At 45.7% G+C, this 16,946-nt stretch overlaps 1 long non-coding RNA gene across 1 annotated transcript; it reads right to left on the bottom strand.

Annotated features, from left to right (window-relative positions):
* Nucleotides 1-3,759: 3,759 nt before the first annotated feature.
* LOC118678935 lies at nucleotides 3,760-5,586 on the bottom strand. The gene is made up of 2 exons (XR_004975065.1): nucleotides 5,429-5,586; nucleotides 3,760-4,087 (listed from the first exon to the last, which is right to left on the bottom strand). It is a non-coding gene; the product is annotated as an uncharacterized LOC118678935 (long non-coding RNA).
* Between the last annotated feature and the right edge of the window lie 11,360 nt (nucleotides 5,587-16,946).

Raw genomic sequence — 16,946 nt, 5'->3', positions numbered from 1 at the left:
CCTGCCTATTGCTTCCATGGTGATCTGCCCAAGACAGTGTAGGGGAGAAGCCAAGTTAGAATGTAAAAGCTCTGGTCTTGCCCTAGCCGGTTTGGCTCAGTGGGTAGAGCGCCGGCCTGAGGACCGAAGGGTCCTGGGTTCGATTCTGGTCAAGGGCACCTACCTCGGTTGCAGGCTCCTCCCCGGCCTGGACCCTGGTCAGGGCTCGTGCAGGAGGCAACCAATCAATGCATTTCTCTCGCAGCGATGTTTCTCTTTCCCTCTCTCTTCCACTCTCTGTAAAAATCAATGGAAACATATCCTTGGGTGAGGATTAAAAAAAATAAAGCTCTGTTCTTGGCCCCAGGCTGAGGCCCCGCTGGCCATCCCCTCGGGTGGGTCCAGTCCTTCCCACACAGGATGAATCCTCCCAGCTATACCTGGGTTTCTCACAGCTTCAGGTTGGGTCCTCTGATCCCTGCTTCCCTACCACTTCTGACTTGGAGGGATCGATGGCTCGCAGCAGCCTGTCCTGGTTGCCTTCTTACAGGAGCCTGTCCACCTACATCTTCTAGGCCTTTTTCTCTTCTACAGCTTTCTAGACAAACTTGATTATCAACTATAGTGAATTTTTTCAGCGAACGGGACTTTGAAGGATGCTGTCATTTGGAAGCTCAGTCTGACTTGGACTCCTTGAAACAGGGCTCCGTGGAAAGACGACCACACACACCCCCCACTCTTCACCCTGGAGGAGATATTTCGTCTTTTTCTTTCGTCCCACCCCCCCCCCTTTTTTTCCTCTTCAGTGCCTTGTCCGTAAGAGACAGTTAATAAATACATGGAGACTTGCTTCAGATATATATCTAACTCTTGTTAGATGTTCCCCAATGAGCTGATTAAACTATCTGTAATGGAAAATGTTGCCTTTCTTTTCTTAATTTTAAGTCTGAGTACCTGAAAGTTCTGAGGAAGGGCGTGTACCAGTGCAGAGCAAGTTCCTGATGTGATTAGTCAAGCTACCTGACTTCAAACAAGTTTTATTTCTGTCTCTGTTCCTGACAAAATGCATGGACTATTTCTGCTTGGCCCAGATCAAGTCTGATCAACATGTTTGGCCAGGGAAAATTAGTAAATCCCAAATTAAATCAACTTGTTTGGGCAAAACAAATGAATATATTATGACATGAGCCAAGCAGGAACTTCCCCTGCAACTTTCCTATGAACATGACACATGTTCAATGTCTAAAGGTTTCTCCCACGACTGCAGGGAGCCGAGTTGTACCTGCCTGGGTGCACGTCAAAAGGGTTGCACAAGTTTAGGAGCCGGTGATATGCTGATTTGACTCAGAACTGAATGATGGACAGAGTAATGTTACCTGAAGAGCATCTGATGTTAATCTCCAGTCTGCCTCTGGTTCTGGTGAGACTGCTTGGTGAAACTCTGAGATGGAAAACAGAAATGCTCTCTTATCGGGACCTTTGATTTTTAACAGCCCTCTTTTGAAAGTGCCTAGATTAGCCCATGAAAGTAGTCATTTCTGCCATATGCATGTGGCTTTCAAGTTTACTGAAAACCTACTTCCTCTCCCGTGGTATTTCATGAGGCATTGTTTTGGTTTTCAGTGATGAGTATGGACCTGGGTAACAAGAATATTGTGGTTCTATACATTGATTTCAGAGAGGAAGGGAGAGGGAGAAGGAGAGAAACATCAATGAGAGAGAAGCATTGATCAGCTGCCTCCTGCACGCCCCCTACTGGAGATCGAGCCTGCAACCCGGGCATGTGCCCTGACCGGGAATCCAACCTTAACCTCCTGGTTCATAGGTTATGCTCAACCACTGAGCAACACCAGCTGGGCAAAAATATTGTGGTTCTTGATGGTTCACAGATAGCCTCAGAAATCTATACCCAGTTATTGATATTTGAGAGGATCACTGGCAGCCAAATAAATTCTTGGATTGCACTAGGGCTTATATTTCGAGATAGCACTGTCGAGCAAAGTAACACAGTTTGGGGAGTTAAATGGGCCATGCCCTCCCAAATCTAGGTTATAATTCTGAAAATGCTGAGAGTTAGACAAAGCCAAGACTATGGTTTTAATCTGACACAAAGAAAAAATTTGTTTGCGGGGTGGATGAAGGGGGTAGGGAAAATGTCTGCCAACATTTCAACATCAGATATTGACTATTTAATATTAATTGATTTCTCCATTCTTCAGTGACCAAACGTTTTTTCAAATTGTTGACACTATGACAGATGTTTCCCATTTGAACAAATATTTTTAAACATCTGTCATGTCCTAAGTAAGCAAGAACACACAGTCTGGTGGAAAAGATGACTTATAAACTAATACTTTTAGAAAGATTATTCTGGTAGAATGCATGACAGATGGGAAGACACATGGGCTCAAGAGGGGTTTTGTAATAATCCAAGTCAGAAGCAATGAGACAGACCTTAAACCAGAGCCCTAGGACGAATAACAGGGGAGAACTGATTGGAAAGAACTTTCTGGAGTTGACCAGAACTGGATTAAGATTCAGACCAGCCCTGGCTGGTGTGGCTCAGTGGATAGAGTGTTGGCCTGAACACTGAAAAGTCCCGGGTTTGATTCTGGTCAAGGGCATGTACCTCAGTTGCAGACTCAGTCCCCAGGTTCCCAGCCCAGTCTGGGTCCATGTGGGAGGCAACCAGTCAATGTGTCTCTCTCACATTGATGTCTCTATTTCTCCCATTCCCTTCCACTCTCTCTCTAAAAATCAATGGGAAAATACCCTCAGGCGAGGATTAACCAAAAAACAAACAAAACAAACAAACATCACTATACAATGCATATGCACACTATGTATCTATACTTCATACATATGCATTATCTATATTATAAAAGGCCTGTGGCCAACGACCAAAGGAGCTGCGGCTCTCACAGCAGGTGGGGTGGGGCGGGGTGCAGTGGAGCTACTAGGGAGGGAGAGCTATGAACGGTGGAGAGCTATGAGTGGTGGAAAGCTACGAGGCGATGGGCAGGGCGGCCAGCTGAGGCAAGCAGAGGCAAGCTACTCACGCACGATTTTGTGCACACTGGGCCTCTAGTGTGTATATAATATTTATCATATAGTCACACGTACTACTATCATGTGTATACATACACAGCACCCACTATGGTAATGTATAATGACCTCCCATGTAGATAAAATGCAACCATGTCTGCTTGGTCTTACATCCATCCATCCCGCTATAGAAGTCGTAACTAACGAGGAAGCAGTGCGTAGTGAGCTGAGGCTCTTGAGCAAATGGGTATGATTAATTGTGAGGGGAATCTTAATTGCCCACGGCAACCACAACCACAACCACAACCACAACCACAACCACAGCGTTTTGGGGTGCATCTTGCGGCTGCCCTCAGGAGGTGACTTGCATTTTAACTCCCCACCCCCTGCCTCTACTGTCATCCAACATTTCAAGGAAACTCACGGGTCACTATTACACATCCTTTCTGTAAGGGTTCCCTAGATAATTCCTATCGGGAACATGCTTTTTCTCCCATCTTTCAAAAATTGTCTTGCACTACTCCCTTTAATCACTGCTCCATTTTTGTCCTCTTTGGAGCAAAAATCCTATACTTGTCCCCAGCCCATCATGGGTTCCCCATGATCTACTTAAGGAAGCTGTACATTCACATTTCATTAAAGTGTTCGTGAAACTTATCGAAGAGAGCCCGGTCACAGATCTCAATGACATACACATTCCTAAAGAGTTTCAAAAGATTTTGATTCTTTCGAAAATAGTTTTTGAAACCGAATTTAATATAAAATCCATTTTCTAAAATGTATGCAATGTAAATGCAAGGGAAGCGCTTTAGACATTTCATTCGAAACTTGTTCAAGAAGTAGGTCTTCTCTAACAGTGAATGTCTCACCATCTTCACACTGCACCACATTCCAGTGAGAAATGTTCATTTGCCTCTTTCCTTTACTGTTTTGCATGTTCATTTTGAAATTCATTCAGCACAGAAGACAATTTCGTTTTTATGAAGGCTCTTTCAGACTCGGTACCGTTGCAAAAATATCAAAGAAATGGCCCAGACCACCAGCAACTGCCAAAGAAGGATTTCTGTTGGAAACATGAAAAAGAAAGCATCAAAATAAAATTAAATTAAAAAATGTAAAACCCTGGGGAAAATGCAGCAAGAATTGTTCAAACTCGGAAAAGTAACTGGATTAAGAGACATGGTTCTAAAAAGTGAAGGATAAGCTGCAAGGTGCCCAAGGAAAAAGGAATTCAAATAAAAGTCTACTGAGAATCATGGGAGAAAGCTAGTAAAACAGCAAAAGAATGAAACCGAGATAAAGACATTTTTTTTTTTTTAAATACATTCCACTGACCTTCTACAGAGAGGAAGGGAGAGAGAGACAGAGAGTTAGAAACATCGATCAGCTGCCTCCCGCACATCTCCTAGTGGGGATGTGCCCGCAACCCAGGCACATGCCCCTGACCGGAATCGAACCTGGGACCCCCCAGTCCACAAGCCGACGCTCTATCCACTGAGCCACACCGGCCTCGGCGATAAAGACATTTTAAAAGGGATCAGAGAGGATGTGATAGGAATAGAAAACAGACACGCACATAAATTAAACATACACATACTTGGAATTTTTGAAGAAGAGAAATAAAACAATGGAACAAAACTCGTGTTTAAGTTTTTTAACTTTCCAGAAGCAAGAAAACTGAAGTAATAAAGCAGCTCACCACATTTATGGAGAAAATGACCCATTATGAATTCTGAGACATATTTTGGAAAAATCACTAGATTCTAAAGACAAAAGAAAAAGCCTCAGATTCTGCAGGCATGAAGATAAAATACTTACAACATAGGCAAGGAAATTAAACTGGCATTAGACTTCTTAAGAGCAACATACAAAGCTTTTTTTTTAATATACATTTTTTGTTGATTTCAGAGAGGAAGGAAGAGGGAGAGAGAGACAGAAACATCAATGATGAGAGAGAATCATTGATGGGCTGCCTCCTGCACGTCCCCTATTAGGGACTGAGCCTGCAACTTGGGCATGTGCCCTTGACTGGAATCGAACCTGGGACCCTTCAGTCCGCAGGCCAAGGCTCTGTCCACTGAGCCAAACTAGCTAGGGCAAAGCTTTTTAAGCGTTTCAAAATGTATATAGCTTTATGCCAGAACAAGTCCAGCCCTCTTTAAGAAAAGAAAACAAAAAATCTAGCACTCAACAGTAAGTTATTCACAATGTTCAAAATCCAATTAAAAATTACTAAACATGCCCCAAAGGGAATACATTTCCATAAGCAAAACAAAAAAAAACTGGTCCAGTTGAATCACATGCAGAAATAGTGTGGAATTAGCAGACAAATCTTTTAAAACACCTTTTATAAGTATGCTCAAGGATGTAAAGAAAAATGTGGTGAATCTGTATCAACACTCACCTCTACCTGGAGACTCATTGAGAACCCACCTTGCACAGTTACACACCACCAGGGGCTCTTTTAGCGACTGAGCTGGCCGGTGGGGGCAGGTGGAAGTAGGTGGAGGCAGGTGGGGGCAGGTGGGGGCTGGTAGAGGCAGGTGGAGGCTGGTAGAGGCAGGTGGGGGCTGGTGGGGGCTGGTGGGGGCTGGTGGGCTGGTGGGGCAGGTGGGGGCTGGTGGGGGCAGGTGGGGGCAGGTGGGGGCTGCTGGGGGCAGGTGGGGGCTGGTGGAGGCCGGTGGACACAGATATCAGGGTGTCTTGAGCCTTGGCTGACCTGCCTCGTGAGTTGGTGCCAGTGGAAGTCAACCTCAAGGGCATTATTATGCCAAGTGAAACAAGTCAGACAGCAGAAGACAAATACCATACGATCTCACATATATGTGAATCTAAAAAAAAAAAGAAAGAAAGAAACTGAACTCAGACACCGAGAACAGACTGGTAGTTGCCAGGGGCGCGGGTTGGAAGCGGGTAAAATGGATGAAGGTGGTAATGAGTCCTGGGATCTAATGCACCGCATGCGACAATAGTTAATACTGTATTGTTATTTGAAAGCTGCTGAGAGAATAAATCTTCAAAGTTTTCAACACACGGAAAAAAGTTGCAATACACAAGGGAATGGGTGCTAATGCATTTCACAGTATTCACATATATCGAAGTGTTGTGCCCAGATTTCAAGGTTCCCAGGACCCCCAGGGAGCCCGTCCGTCCGATGCAAAAGCAAAGAGTCCTTCATTTCGAACTAGTTCAGCTCCCCGATCACACTCACCGATGCAACGGTAGCCCAGTGGCCGAGAGCGCGAGGCCTGATGGGATTGTGGGTTTTATAGTAAGGGCAGGGGAGGGGACTGTGGGCCCCGCCGATTGGCCAGGCGCGAGTCGGGTCTTGTTACACAGGATGTGGTCATCTCTCTGGCACGCACGTCCCTTGACTGTCATTGGTTAGTTTAAAGAAATCCTGGGCGTGGCCAGCAGGGGCCTGGGCTTCCGGGAAGAAGGCACTCTCCTGAGCACATGGCGACCGCCCCAAAACTGGAGGACCCAGGGCAAGATGGAGGGCACAGTCCTCGCCCCCCCCAGGGCGAGCTGAGCCCGGGCTCCAGGGGCCAGTCCGGTTGCTGGGGGTCCAGCAGATCGACCAGTTCCAGCCCAGACAGGAAGTCCACGTCCTCCATCTCGTTCCCGGGGGCCCGGCGATCGCCTCCTCCTCCATCTCCTCCGGCGAGGGCACGCGCCCCGCCCTGCCGCCGCTGCTGCCGCGTGGGTCCGGTCCGGGGGCGGCGGGTGGGTGGCAGCCTGTGCCGGGCTCCTGCCGTGGGCTGGGGAGTCGGTGCCCGAGGCCACCAGCAGCGTGGTCAGGCCCCGCGACAACTCGCCCTTTCATTCCCCCCCTTGTCTTGGAACTTCCGGCTCAATCATGAGACGGACTGCATTTCTATTCCACCGTTGCTAGAGGCCCATACTGGGCACACAGAACTATCAACTGAACTATCCCTATAAGCTTAACAAATGGTTCGGTGGAAGGGAAAGAAACCATTTTAGATTTAACAACTTCTATTGAAATAGGATTTTTCTTCTTAAAACTCCTCCATGGCTATCAAAAAGCCAAATCAAGATTAATTTATCTACTGTCCTGATGTTTGCATAAACACAACAAGAATGGTAACTGACTACCTTTGCTGGAATTTCATGGTTGAACCTTAATGTGCCCCGTAGGGCCAGGAAGCCAAGCCATCCAGCTGCCATCAGGCCTGCCTGCTGTATCTGCTGCGTTAGGTGAATCCCTCACCTGTAGCAACTCCACCTGAGCCCACGCTCCAGGCTTTAAGGCCCATCTCAGTAGCCCTCCTACTCGTTGCGGCCCAGTGTGTGTGGGGGTTCCGCAGGGATGCAGAGGCATCTTTACTGCTCCCCTTCTGCTCTGACCAACCGCCAGTGATGGTAGGGCATGGGCCTGACGCTCCAGCGCCAGCCATCTTCAGGGCTCCCAAGCAGGATACCAGGCTTTCTTCGTGGCATTCTTACTGGCTTCAAGTCTTTAGAGTTCAGACAGGGCTCTTTAAAACATGATACTCCAGTCAAAGTTTTCCGTTAATAAAACCACTATTAGGAATCAGTCTTATTGTATCTATGCAAAGCCTGATGTTTGCCATGACTTATTTAGCATTGCCAGATTTCGGAGGAATTACATAAGGAGAAAAACATACTGATCTGCTCTAAGATTTTCTGACTTTCCTTGCTAATTCCTTTTCATGGATTTAAAACAAAACAGTAACTGTTGGTATAAAACCTTCTTTCTATGCATAACTATGCCTCAGACCTTCTATTCTAAACAGGCTTTTTCCAGCTTTACTACCCCTGACATGGGCATGGTGACTCAGGCCTGCAAGACAGTATTACAGGCTGCCAACTGTTAGCTGTCTCTCAACAGAGACCAAAACCTGATGGGCACCGTTCCCTGCCCAGTTGGAAACTTGCCCTCTTGGCAGCTAGGCACCCTTTACTTTTGGGGGTCACCCCACACAGCTCCCTTCCAGGACAGCCAACATACATTCAAACCTGCAAAAGAATCAAAGGTTAATATAACATCATCTACTAAACATGTGATCCTATAAATGGTCCTTGTCTCTTTGGAGCCTTGTCCATGAAGATGCAGGCATTATCTAAGTGTATTACACAGTATTGTGGGGGCTCCTGGTGACAGGACAGGAGTGATCGCGAGTCATGTTACCGGCATCAGGCAGGTCGAGGACGCCGTAGCTTGAGCTTGAGCGGGTTGCGTTGATCTCAATCGATCGATGCTCCATTTGGTGATGAAGTCTTTCCGGGTCATGGATGGATATGGACCCAGGTCGTGATGTCATCTACCTTGAGAGCGGTGGGGGTCGTCAGCACCACAGTGTAGGGACCCTTCCAACGTGGCTCTAGGGTCTCCCGGTGGTGCCTTCTGACGTAGACCCAATCTCCTGGTCTGTGCTGATGAGGAGTTGGGGTTGGGCTGGTCTCGTAGATGGCGCGGAGGCACGGCCAAATGTCCTCGTGCGCCCTCTGGAGCCCTCTCAAGGAAAGAGATTGTTAAAGAAAAGCCACCCAGTCCTGGCCAGTCTCTGAGTCAGATTCCTCCTCTCTTGAAGAACTTCAAAGTCCTGATGGCTTCTAGGTAACCCTGTTTATCAGTTACAGCGCTCTGCTTTCTTGTCTTTCTACCAGTTCCCTTTGTGGCAGAGCAGCAACCAGGCCTCTTTCAAGGGAGTGCGCTAGAAGTGGGTATCAGCCCCTCCTTTGCTAGCAGCAACAGGTACCAAACCCTTACCAGCTTCATTCCCGCCCACCTTTACAGATTCTAAGGCCCATTGTTTTCCTTTAACCAGCAAGCTAAATGACACTGGCCTGTATTATTTAATTCAGCACAGGCAGGGGGAAGGGCCCATGGAATCTCTGCCCTGAGGAACTGTGAGCCCCACCCTTAAATGTCCCAATCAGACTAGAAAAGCCACAAATACCTTTTAAATCTACCCCAGAATTCCAAAATCCCAACCTAGCACAGAATGTACTTCCACATTTACATGAACAAATAATTATACCCAAGTAGACATACAAACATCAAATAAACATTTACACTTACACCCTTTTAGTGAACAAGTACCTTTACAGTCTTGGGATCGTGAGCAGACAAGAACAGATGTGGAGGCCTCCCTTTCTCACATCCTAGGACAGGACTTTTGACCTATGTCTCATCCAGATAGAAACGGTCCACATTTATACCACAAAATACCAACAAATCAGTTTCAGTTGTATAGCCAGTCCGAGTTTTGACTTCTCTCTGGAAGTCTCAGAGATGGTGAATAAATACCATCTAGAAGCCATTAATCCATTCACACAATCCCCCAAAAAATAAAGAGGAAGGAAAGAATCATTCAATGTCATTCAAGAGGATTTCGGCTAAACAACAAAATTGACAGATTAAACACATTGGAAAACCAAGGCCAGGAGTACCCTCTGACGTTTCAGGGGTACCAAGGAAGGAGAAGTTAGGCCACGTCCAGTCCTTCTCACAATCCACCATTAGTGACCAGTCCCAGCTCACTGGTCTACCATCCATTTAACATTTCTTTTTCCTCCTATCACAACAAGGCCATGCTTTCCAGGTAGAACTTTTAGCCTTAATTTTTAGGTGATTAGCACTAGTTAAACAATTTTAAACAACAAAGATACATATTTAAGTAAACACATTATCTAGAACCTAGGTTAAACTTAGGCATATCCTGGGTCTCCCAAACACTGAGTTGGCAAGGTAACTGGAGCCCTTTAAGATCAGTATGAAACCACAGTTTCTACCTGAAATCCTTTTAAAGACTTTGACATAACCTTTAATTGTCCTTAGTTTAAGGAAAGCAGGGTTTTCTAGATTTCATTTCTCAATACTTAACCAACAGATTTAATTCTGTCTTCTAGATTTTTCATGAGGCAAATTACTTTTTACTTTCAAGCGGCTCTGGAGAACCACATTCGAGCCTTGCAAGACAGGTTTTTGGCCTCCCTGGTCTTTTCAGATGTAAATTGACCACATTCTTTAAGATTTTGCTGCAGGCAGGAGGCGACTATCTCCTCCCTCCATTAAGAAAAGCTTTCTTAATTAACAAAGGACCAGTTTTTTTGTTTTATTTTTTTCCCTTTGGAAAAACTGTTCTTTATTATGGATTAGTCTTGAGATTTATCCTGCACATTTGAAAGGAGACGCTAGCTTAAAACCCTATCCAAAATGGGACGGTGCGCACATTAATTTTAAGCCAGCTTTTCTCCTTACACATGCACAGAAATCCCAGACGCATTTACTTGGGGAGGGGGTGACCTGTTTCCACAGACCCTCACTCAGGCGGCCGCCCGACCGCCACACAAAGGAGGGGGGAGGGCAGTCCCCCTCCCTCCACACTCGCACACTTTCACCAGACATTCATTCAGAGTTTAAACAATCCATTCAATTCCTAACAACTTCCCAACCCCTGAGGGAGCTCTAAAGCCTCCCCCAGTCTCCTTGAAATGATCAATCACAATACCCAAAGGTGCAGTCTGAGTCCATCCCATAACGTCCATCCAGTACAAACACAGAACACTAAACAGAGCCCGAAAATACAGGCTTCCAATTCCATGGAAGCCAAACCCGAAAGCTAGACGTTGGCCTCACGCCAAACCTGCAGGAGCGACCCGCCTCGTCTCAAATCTTCGAGGGGCATATCCATCCCTCGTGAGGGGCATATCCATCCCTCCTGGGGAGCGGGACGTCTTCCAACTCTCCCCCGCCTGTGGTCGTTCACGGCGCGTCCGCCTAGACCCCTCAGGCAATTACAGATTCCAGAAAGGAGCTCAAACAGAACAGAACACACAAGGACACACACCTACCACGGTCAGTCAGACTCTTCGGATCGGGGGTCCCTCGATGGTCTCGGGAATCCCGGGCGAGCCCCCAAAATGTTGTGCCCAGATTTCAAGGTTCCCAGGACCCCCAGGGAGCCCGTCAGTCCGATGCAAAAGCAAAGAGTCCTTCATTTCGAACTAGTTCGGCTCCCCGACCACACTCACCAATGCAACGATAGCCCAGTGGCCGAGAGCGCGAGGCCTGATGGGATGGTGGGTTTTATAGTCAGGGCAGGGGAGGGGACTGTGGGCCCCGCCGATTGGCCAGGCGCGAGTCGGGTCTTGTTACACAGGATGTGGTCATCTCTATGGTGCGCACGTACCTTGACTGTCATTGGTTAAAGAAATCCTGGGCGTGGCCAGCAGGGGCCTGGGCTTCCGGGAAGAAGGCACTCTCCTGAGCACATGGCGGCCGCCCCAAAACTGGAGGACCCAGGGCAAGATGGAGGGCGCAGTCCTCGCCCCCCCAGGGCGAGCTGAGCCCGGGCTCCAGGGGCCAGTCCGGTTGCTGGGGGTCCAGCAGATCGACCAGTTCCAGCCCAGACAGGAAGTCCACGTCCTCCATCTCGTTCCCGGGGGTCGGCGATCGCCTCCTCCTCCATCTCCTCTGGCGAGGGCACACGCCCCGCCCTGCCGCCGCTGCTGCCCAGTGGGTCCGGTCCGGGGCGGCGGGCGGGTGGCAGCCTGCGCCGGGCTCCCACCGTGGGCTGGGGAGTCGGTGCCCGAGGCCGCCAGCAGCGTGTCAGGCCCCGCGACGACTCGCCCTTTCAGAAGCATTGTGCTACACACCGAAAACTATTACAATGTTATAGGTCAACTATATCTCAATAAAAATTAAATAAAGACAAAATGGGAGGGGAGACAAGAACGCAAAAATGTTGGTAATTGTTGAATGAGTTCAGGTTGAGGTTGATTATACTATTATCTCTATTTTTGTGTATGTTTACGTTTTTCACCCCAGAAAATGTGACAGAAAAAATTATTTAGCTGCTCTAACCGGTTTAGCTCAGTGGATAGAGTGTCCGCCTGTGGTCTAAAGGGTCCCAGGTTTGATGCCGGTCAAGGGCATATACCTTAGTTGTGGGCACATCCCTGGTGGGGGGTGTGCAGGAGGCAGCTGATCGATGTTTCTCTGTCATTGATGTTTCTAACTCTCTATCCCTCTCAAAAAAAAAAATCAATAAAATATATATTTTAAAAAAATTATTTAGCTGTCTCCAAATTGGATTGGTATATGTTACTGATTGCAACCACACTAAGAGTCTGTTCAACATCAAGGCAATGTTTGTTAGGGAAAAGAAAACCTCATCGCGTAATTACATTAACACATACTATATAGTTTCCCATGTTTGTAATAAAAGACTCACCGTAGCCCGGCTGGTGTGGCTCAAGGGTTGAACCAGGAGTTCACTGTTTGATTTCCCATCCCTGCACATGCCTGGGTTGCAGGCTCGATAGCAGATGTGGGGGATGCAGCCCATCAATGATTCCCTCTCATCATTGATGTTTCCATGTCTCTCTCCCTCTCCCTTCCTCTCTGAAATCAATAAAAAGCTATTTTTTAAAAATTCACTGCAATGAGAAATGGTTGCAAAGTTTTATGTTATATTTCCTGAGATGAGATGATGTATTTTTAACTGGACTGGTGGGTAATTTTTGAATTGCAAGCTCAAAAAGTTGGGCGATAAACTTCCCTGAATCCAGAGAAAGCCTATTTAATGATTCTGTGTGCACAGGGAAGCGAGCTTACTGGACAGTGAAGCTGGCTCCCATGCGTGGGGAGGCACACAGCTCATGTGTGCAGCTGGCAGAACCCCCAGTACGGAGAGGAGCAGGTGCTATTTCCCGACGACACCTACTTGTGCGTGTCCCAACACTATAGTTAGAAAATGGCTCGCATTTTTAGCTGCTTTTCCCAGAACTCAAAGTTCATCTTCCTGTTTATCTTGGTGGTATGCCTATACTTGTGCTTTTTCTGTTCCCTATGAACGTGTGAAGATGAGATTTCACAGGCGAGGAGACGAGGGGTCACTAATTAACACTCAGATGTTTGATTTCCTGAGCAGAACAGATACTCTCTTATGAGTTTTTAAAGTATTTTTCAAGGAGAAATCGGCCTAGTCCAGCGGTTCTCAACCTGTGGGTCGCGACCCCTTTGGGGGTCGAACGACCCTTTCACAGGGATCGCCTAAGACCATCGGAAAACACATATATAATGACATATTGTTTTTGTGATTCATCACTATGCTTTCATGATGTTCAATTTGTCACAATGAAATTGGGGGTCACCACAACATGAGGAACTGTATTAAAGGGTCGCGGCATGAAGAAGGTTGAGAACCACTGGTAGTCCCTTTAAGGTAAGTTTTGTTCACTGGGTTTTCTTCAAGAGTCAACACGGTCATTCCTAACTTCATTTCCTCATTCTAACTCTGTTCTTTGCGATCGATCTCAGCTTTGCCTCCACTTTTTAGTAAATTCCCTATATGTCAGTAGTGGTTACTGCTTTATACTTTAAACATAGCAGGAAGGGCAAACGGAAGACAAATACTGGTAAGTGCTCAATCAGCTTTGGCCCCGGTTGGTGTGATATGGAGACGATAGCTCTTGAATTTAACCCATCCTTTGGCTTCTAGAACAATTTATTAGGTTGTTGGCAGGAAAAGTTTTGTAGTAATTCCTGGTTTGGGGAGACATAAGCCTTTGTTCTCCCCGGTGTATTAGGCAACAAACCTAGTGTTACTGATCGTATAACTGAAATGGGAGGGACACTCGCTGTCTTGCTCTTGCTTCGTTTTCTGTAAATGGACTAATAGGAGTCTCAGCTCAGAGTGTTGTTATGAGGATTCAATGAGTTAATATTTGTAAAATGCTAGGAACAGAGGCTGGGCCTGGCCAGCGTGGGCTCAGTGGTTGAGCGTCGACCTATGAACCAGGAGGTCACGGTTTGATTCCTGGTCAGGACACACGCCCAGGTTGTGGGCTCGATCCCCAGTAGGGGGCGTGCAGGAGGCAGCTGATCCATGATTCTCTCTCATGATTGATGTTTCTCTCTCTCTCTTCCTCTCTGAAATCAATAGACATATATATATTTTTAAAAAGAACAGAGATTGGAACACAACCCTAAGCACCAAGTAAGTGAATCCTGTATAACTCTTGCAGAAGTGACATCTGCTATGATACTGGTAGAGCTCAGAATCTTGTTGGTGAATGTCATTGGCTGTTGCATTGCCAGCAGATAGTTTGGTGAAACCTCACTCATTTTGAATTAGTTCACAGATTACTAAGCCTGAATCAGCTAAAATTCTGAAATCAGGAATCTTTGTCATTATTTGAAATGGTATTTTATATTTGACTGTTCTACTCATGAAACGTTGTGTCATATTGGACTGTTTTCAAGACACACACGTTCTGTCTGTGATTTTGTATACTTAATTGGGACAAAATAAAAGCTAATAAACGTTTTGATATGAGCCTTGGCCAGTGTGGCTCAGCTGGTTGAGTGTCGTCCCAAAATGTTGCCAGTTCCATTCCCAGTCAGGGCACATGCCTGGGTTGCAGGCTGGGGCGTGGCCAATGGATGTTTCTCTCTCATATAGATGTCTCTCTCTCTCTCCTTTCCTTTCTCTTTGAAATGAACAAAACATATTATTTTAAATTTTTAAAATAAAAGGTGTTGATATGGACATTTATTCTTTTAAGTAGCTATCAATGAAGATACATGAAAAGAGCAAAGGGATGTAAATACACTTGTTTGCACATCTTAGACTTCAGGAGTCATTTTTAAGGAAATCCTTGGGCTACTTTTAATACCTACAATGACTAAACTTAGAAAAGTCAAGTGTTTGTGAATGAGTATTCCCTAGTAAAGTCCTGCCCTTGAGAATAGTTGAGAATCATTTATAATTACTATAAAAAGAAGGCCCAAGTAGTGTTAGATTTTACTTATATTGGCATTATACTCTATGTAATTAATGTGTATCAAAAATGTTTTAAAAGTTGACTTTCCTTAAGCAACTTTCAATAATTTCTGGGTTAATTTTCTTGGAATCTCGATTAGTACAAAGGGCAGAGCTAGCAATTCCTTTTTCTTTGTTATCAATCCCTCTCATAGGGCACTTCCTCCGAACTCTAGGTTGTCATTCTTTTTTTTATTTTAATATATTTTATTTTTTACAGAGAGGAAGGGAGAGGGATAGAGAGTTAGAAACATCGATGAGAGAGAAACATCGATCAGCTGCCTCCTGCACACCCCTTACTGGGGATGTGCCCACAACTAAGGTACATGCCCTTGACCGGAATCGAACCTGGGACCCTTCAGTCCGCAGGCCGACGCTCCATCCACTGAGCCAAACCGGTTAGGGCTAGTTTGTCATTCTTTGTTTACATGTCCACACTGGACTGGATGCCTCCTGGGTGCCTGTAGTATAACCACTTCATTTGTGTGACAAGGACAGTCTGGCATGTATTAAATAAAGCTCTGGGAAAGTTGGATACACATCTGAGGTGGATCCAACCTTGTAAACTTGTAAACCTTTCTTTACAAAAAGTTGGATTTCAGTTTGGTCTGGAATTTGAAGCTGTGAGTATCTTACTTATCTCAGTCTCCCAGGGACGAAGCTCATTGGAATTGCTATCCTCTTCCACCGGGTAGCATCCCTAGAATACTGTTTATTTATACAGCAGATTTTTTTAAAAAGTGAGGCTTTTTTTAAAAAAACATATTTTTATTGATTTCAGAGAGGGAGAGGGAGAGAGAGAAATGTCAAGCATGAGAGAGAATCATTGATTGGCTGACTCCTGCACACCCCCTACTGGGGATCTAGCCCTCAACCTGGGCACCTGCCCTTGACCAGAATCGAACCCAGGACCCTTTGGTTCCCAGGCTAACGCTCTATCCACTGAGCCAAACTGGGTTATACAGCAGATTTTAATGACAGTTTGCAATTCTGTATTGTGGATGAAGAGCTTTTAGGTTTTTGGATTCAGGCTATTTTTTAAAAAAACATTCTACAAAGTGGTTTATAATAATTTCTTTTTTTGTTTTTAATTGATGTCAGAGACAAAGGGACAAGGAGAGAGAGATAGAAACATCAATGATGAGAGAGAGTCATTGATTGGCTACCTTCTGCACGCCCCACACTGGGGATTGAGCTTGCAACCAGGGCATGTACCCTGATCAGAATTGAACCGAGACCTCCTGGTTCATAGATCAATACTCAATCACCGAGACACGCCAATCGGGCTATAATAATTTCTTATATTCTTCAGGCTTTGCCCTACACCTTTCAGCTCTTGTGTTTTAAGTGTGGCAGGCTCTCATCTCATATGGGCCGCTGAAGTTATTTGTGGTCTATTTACATGATACGCAAGGCTAGCACAGCACTGCCCACATCAGCTGGTGTTCAGTCAAGTTTTGGAAAATCCAAAATCATGGCCCTTTTTATTCTTAAAATAAACGGCAGGCGGGGAAAAAACACCCTTGGCTTATGTTGGTAACGTTTGCGTGTTCTGTAAAATAAAAAATGACACTCATCAACACAGCACAGATTCTATTAAGTGATTAAAAGAAATTTTTTAATCGTGAAGGTAGTGATGCATGCTCATTTATCACCCAAATCCAACTCGCAGGCGTGATTCCATCAGATTGAATTTAAGTGCCTGAACGTGGATATTGGAATGAGCAATGATTACTTTTAAGTCGGTAGCTAAATATTTTTTCGCGAGGTTTCAAACTTGGCAGGATTTTACAGGGTTTGAAAATGGTAAAAAAAAAAAAAAAAAAAAAAAAAAAATCAAATGTCAATACCTTCAAATGGCCAAACCCGGCACGAGGGCTTGGATGAACACCGCAGCAATACTCATTTTTGTCTGCTGTCATTTCAGACCTTGCTGAGACAGGGGCTGCGCTGGTGTCATGGAAAAAAACAGCTTTGGAATCTGACAGTCGATTGCCTGGAGCCGGTCCCAGTCCAGCGCGACAGCAGCCGAGTGAGTTACTTGACTTCTCTGGATTTCCGTTTCCTCCGATGCACGACGAGGGCTGCGGCAGACACGGTGCAACC

The sequence above is a fragment of the Myotis myotis genome, unplaced genomic scaffold (assembly GCF_014108235.1).
Source record: "Myotis myotis isolate mMyoMyo1 unplaced genomic scaffold, mMyoMyo1.p scaffold_m19_p_21, whole genome shotgun sequence".
Classification (NCBI taxonomy): Eukaryota; Metazoa; Chordata; class Mammalia; order Chiroptera; family Vespertilionidae; genus Myotis; species Myotis myotis.
The sequence above is the reverse complement of the archived record's forward strand: the minus strand, read 5'-3'. Positions and strand labels throughout refer to the sequence as shown.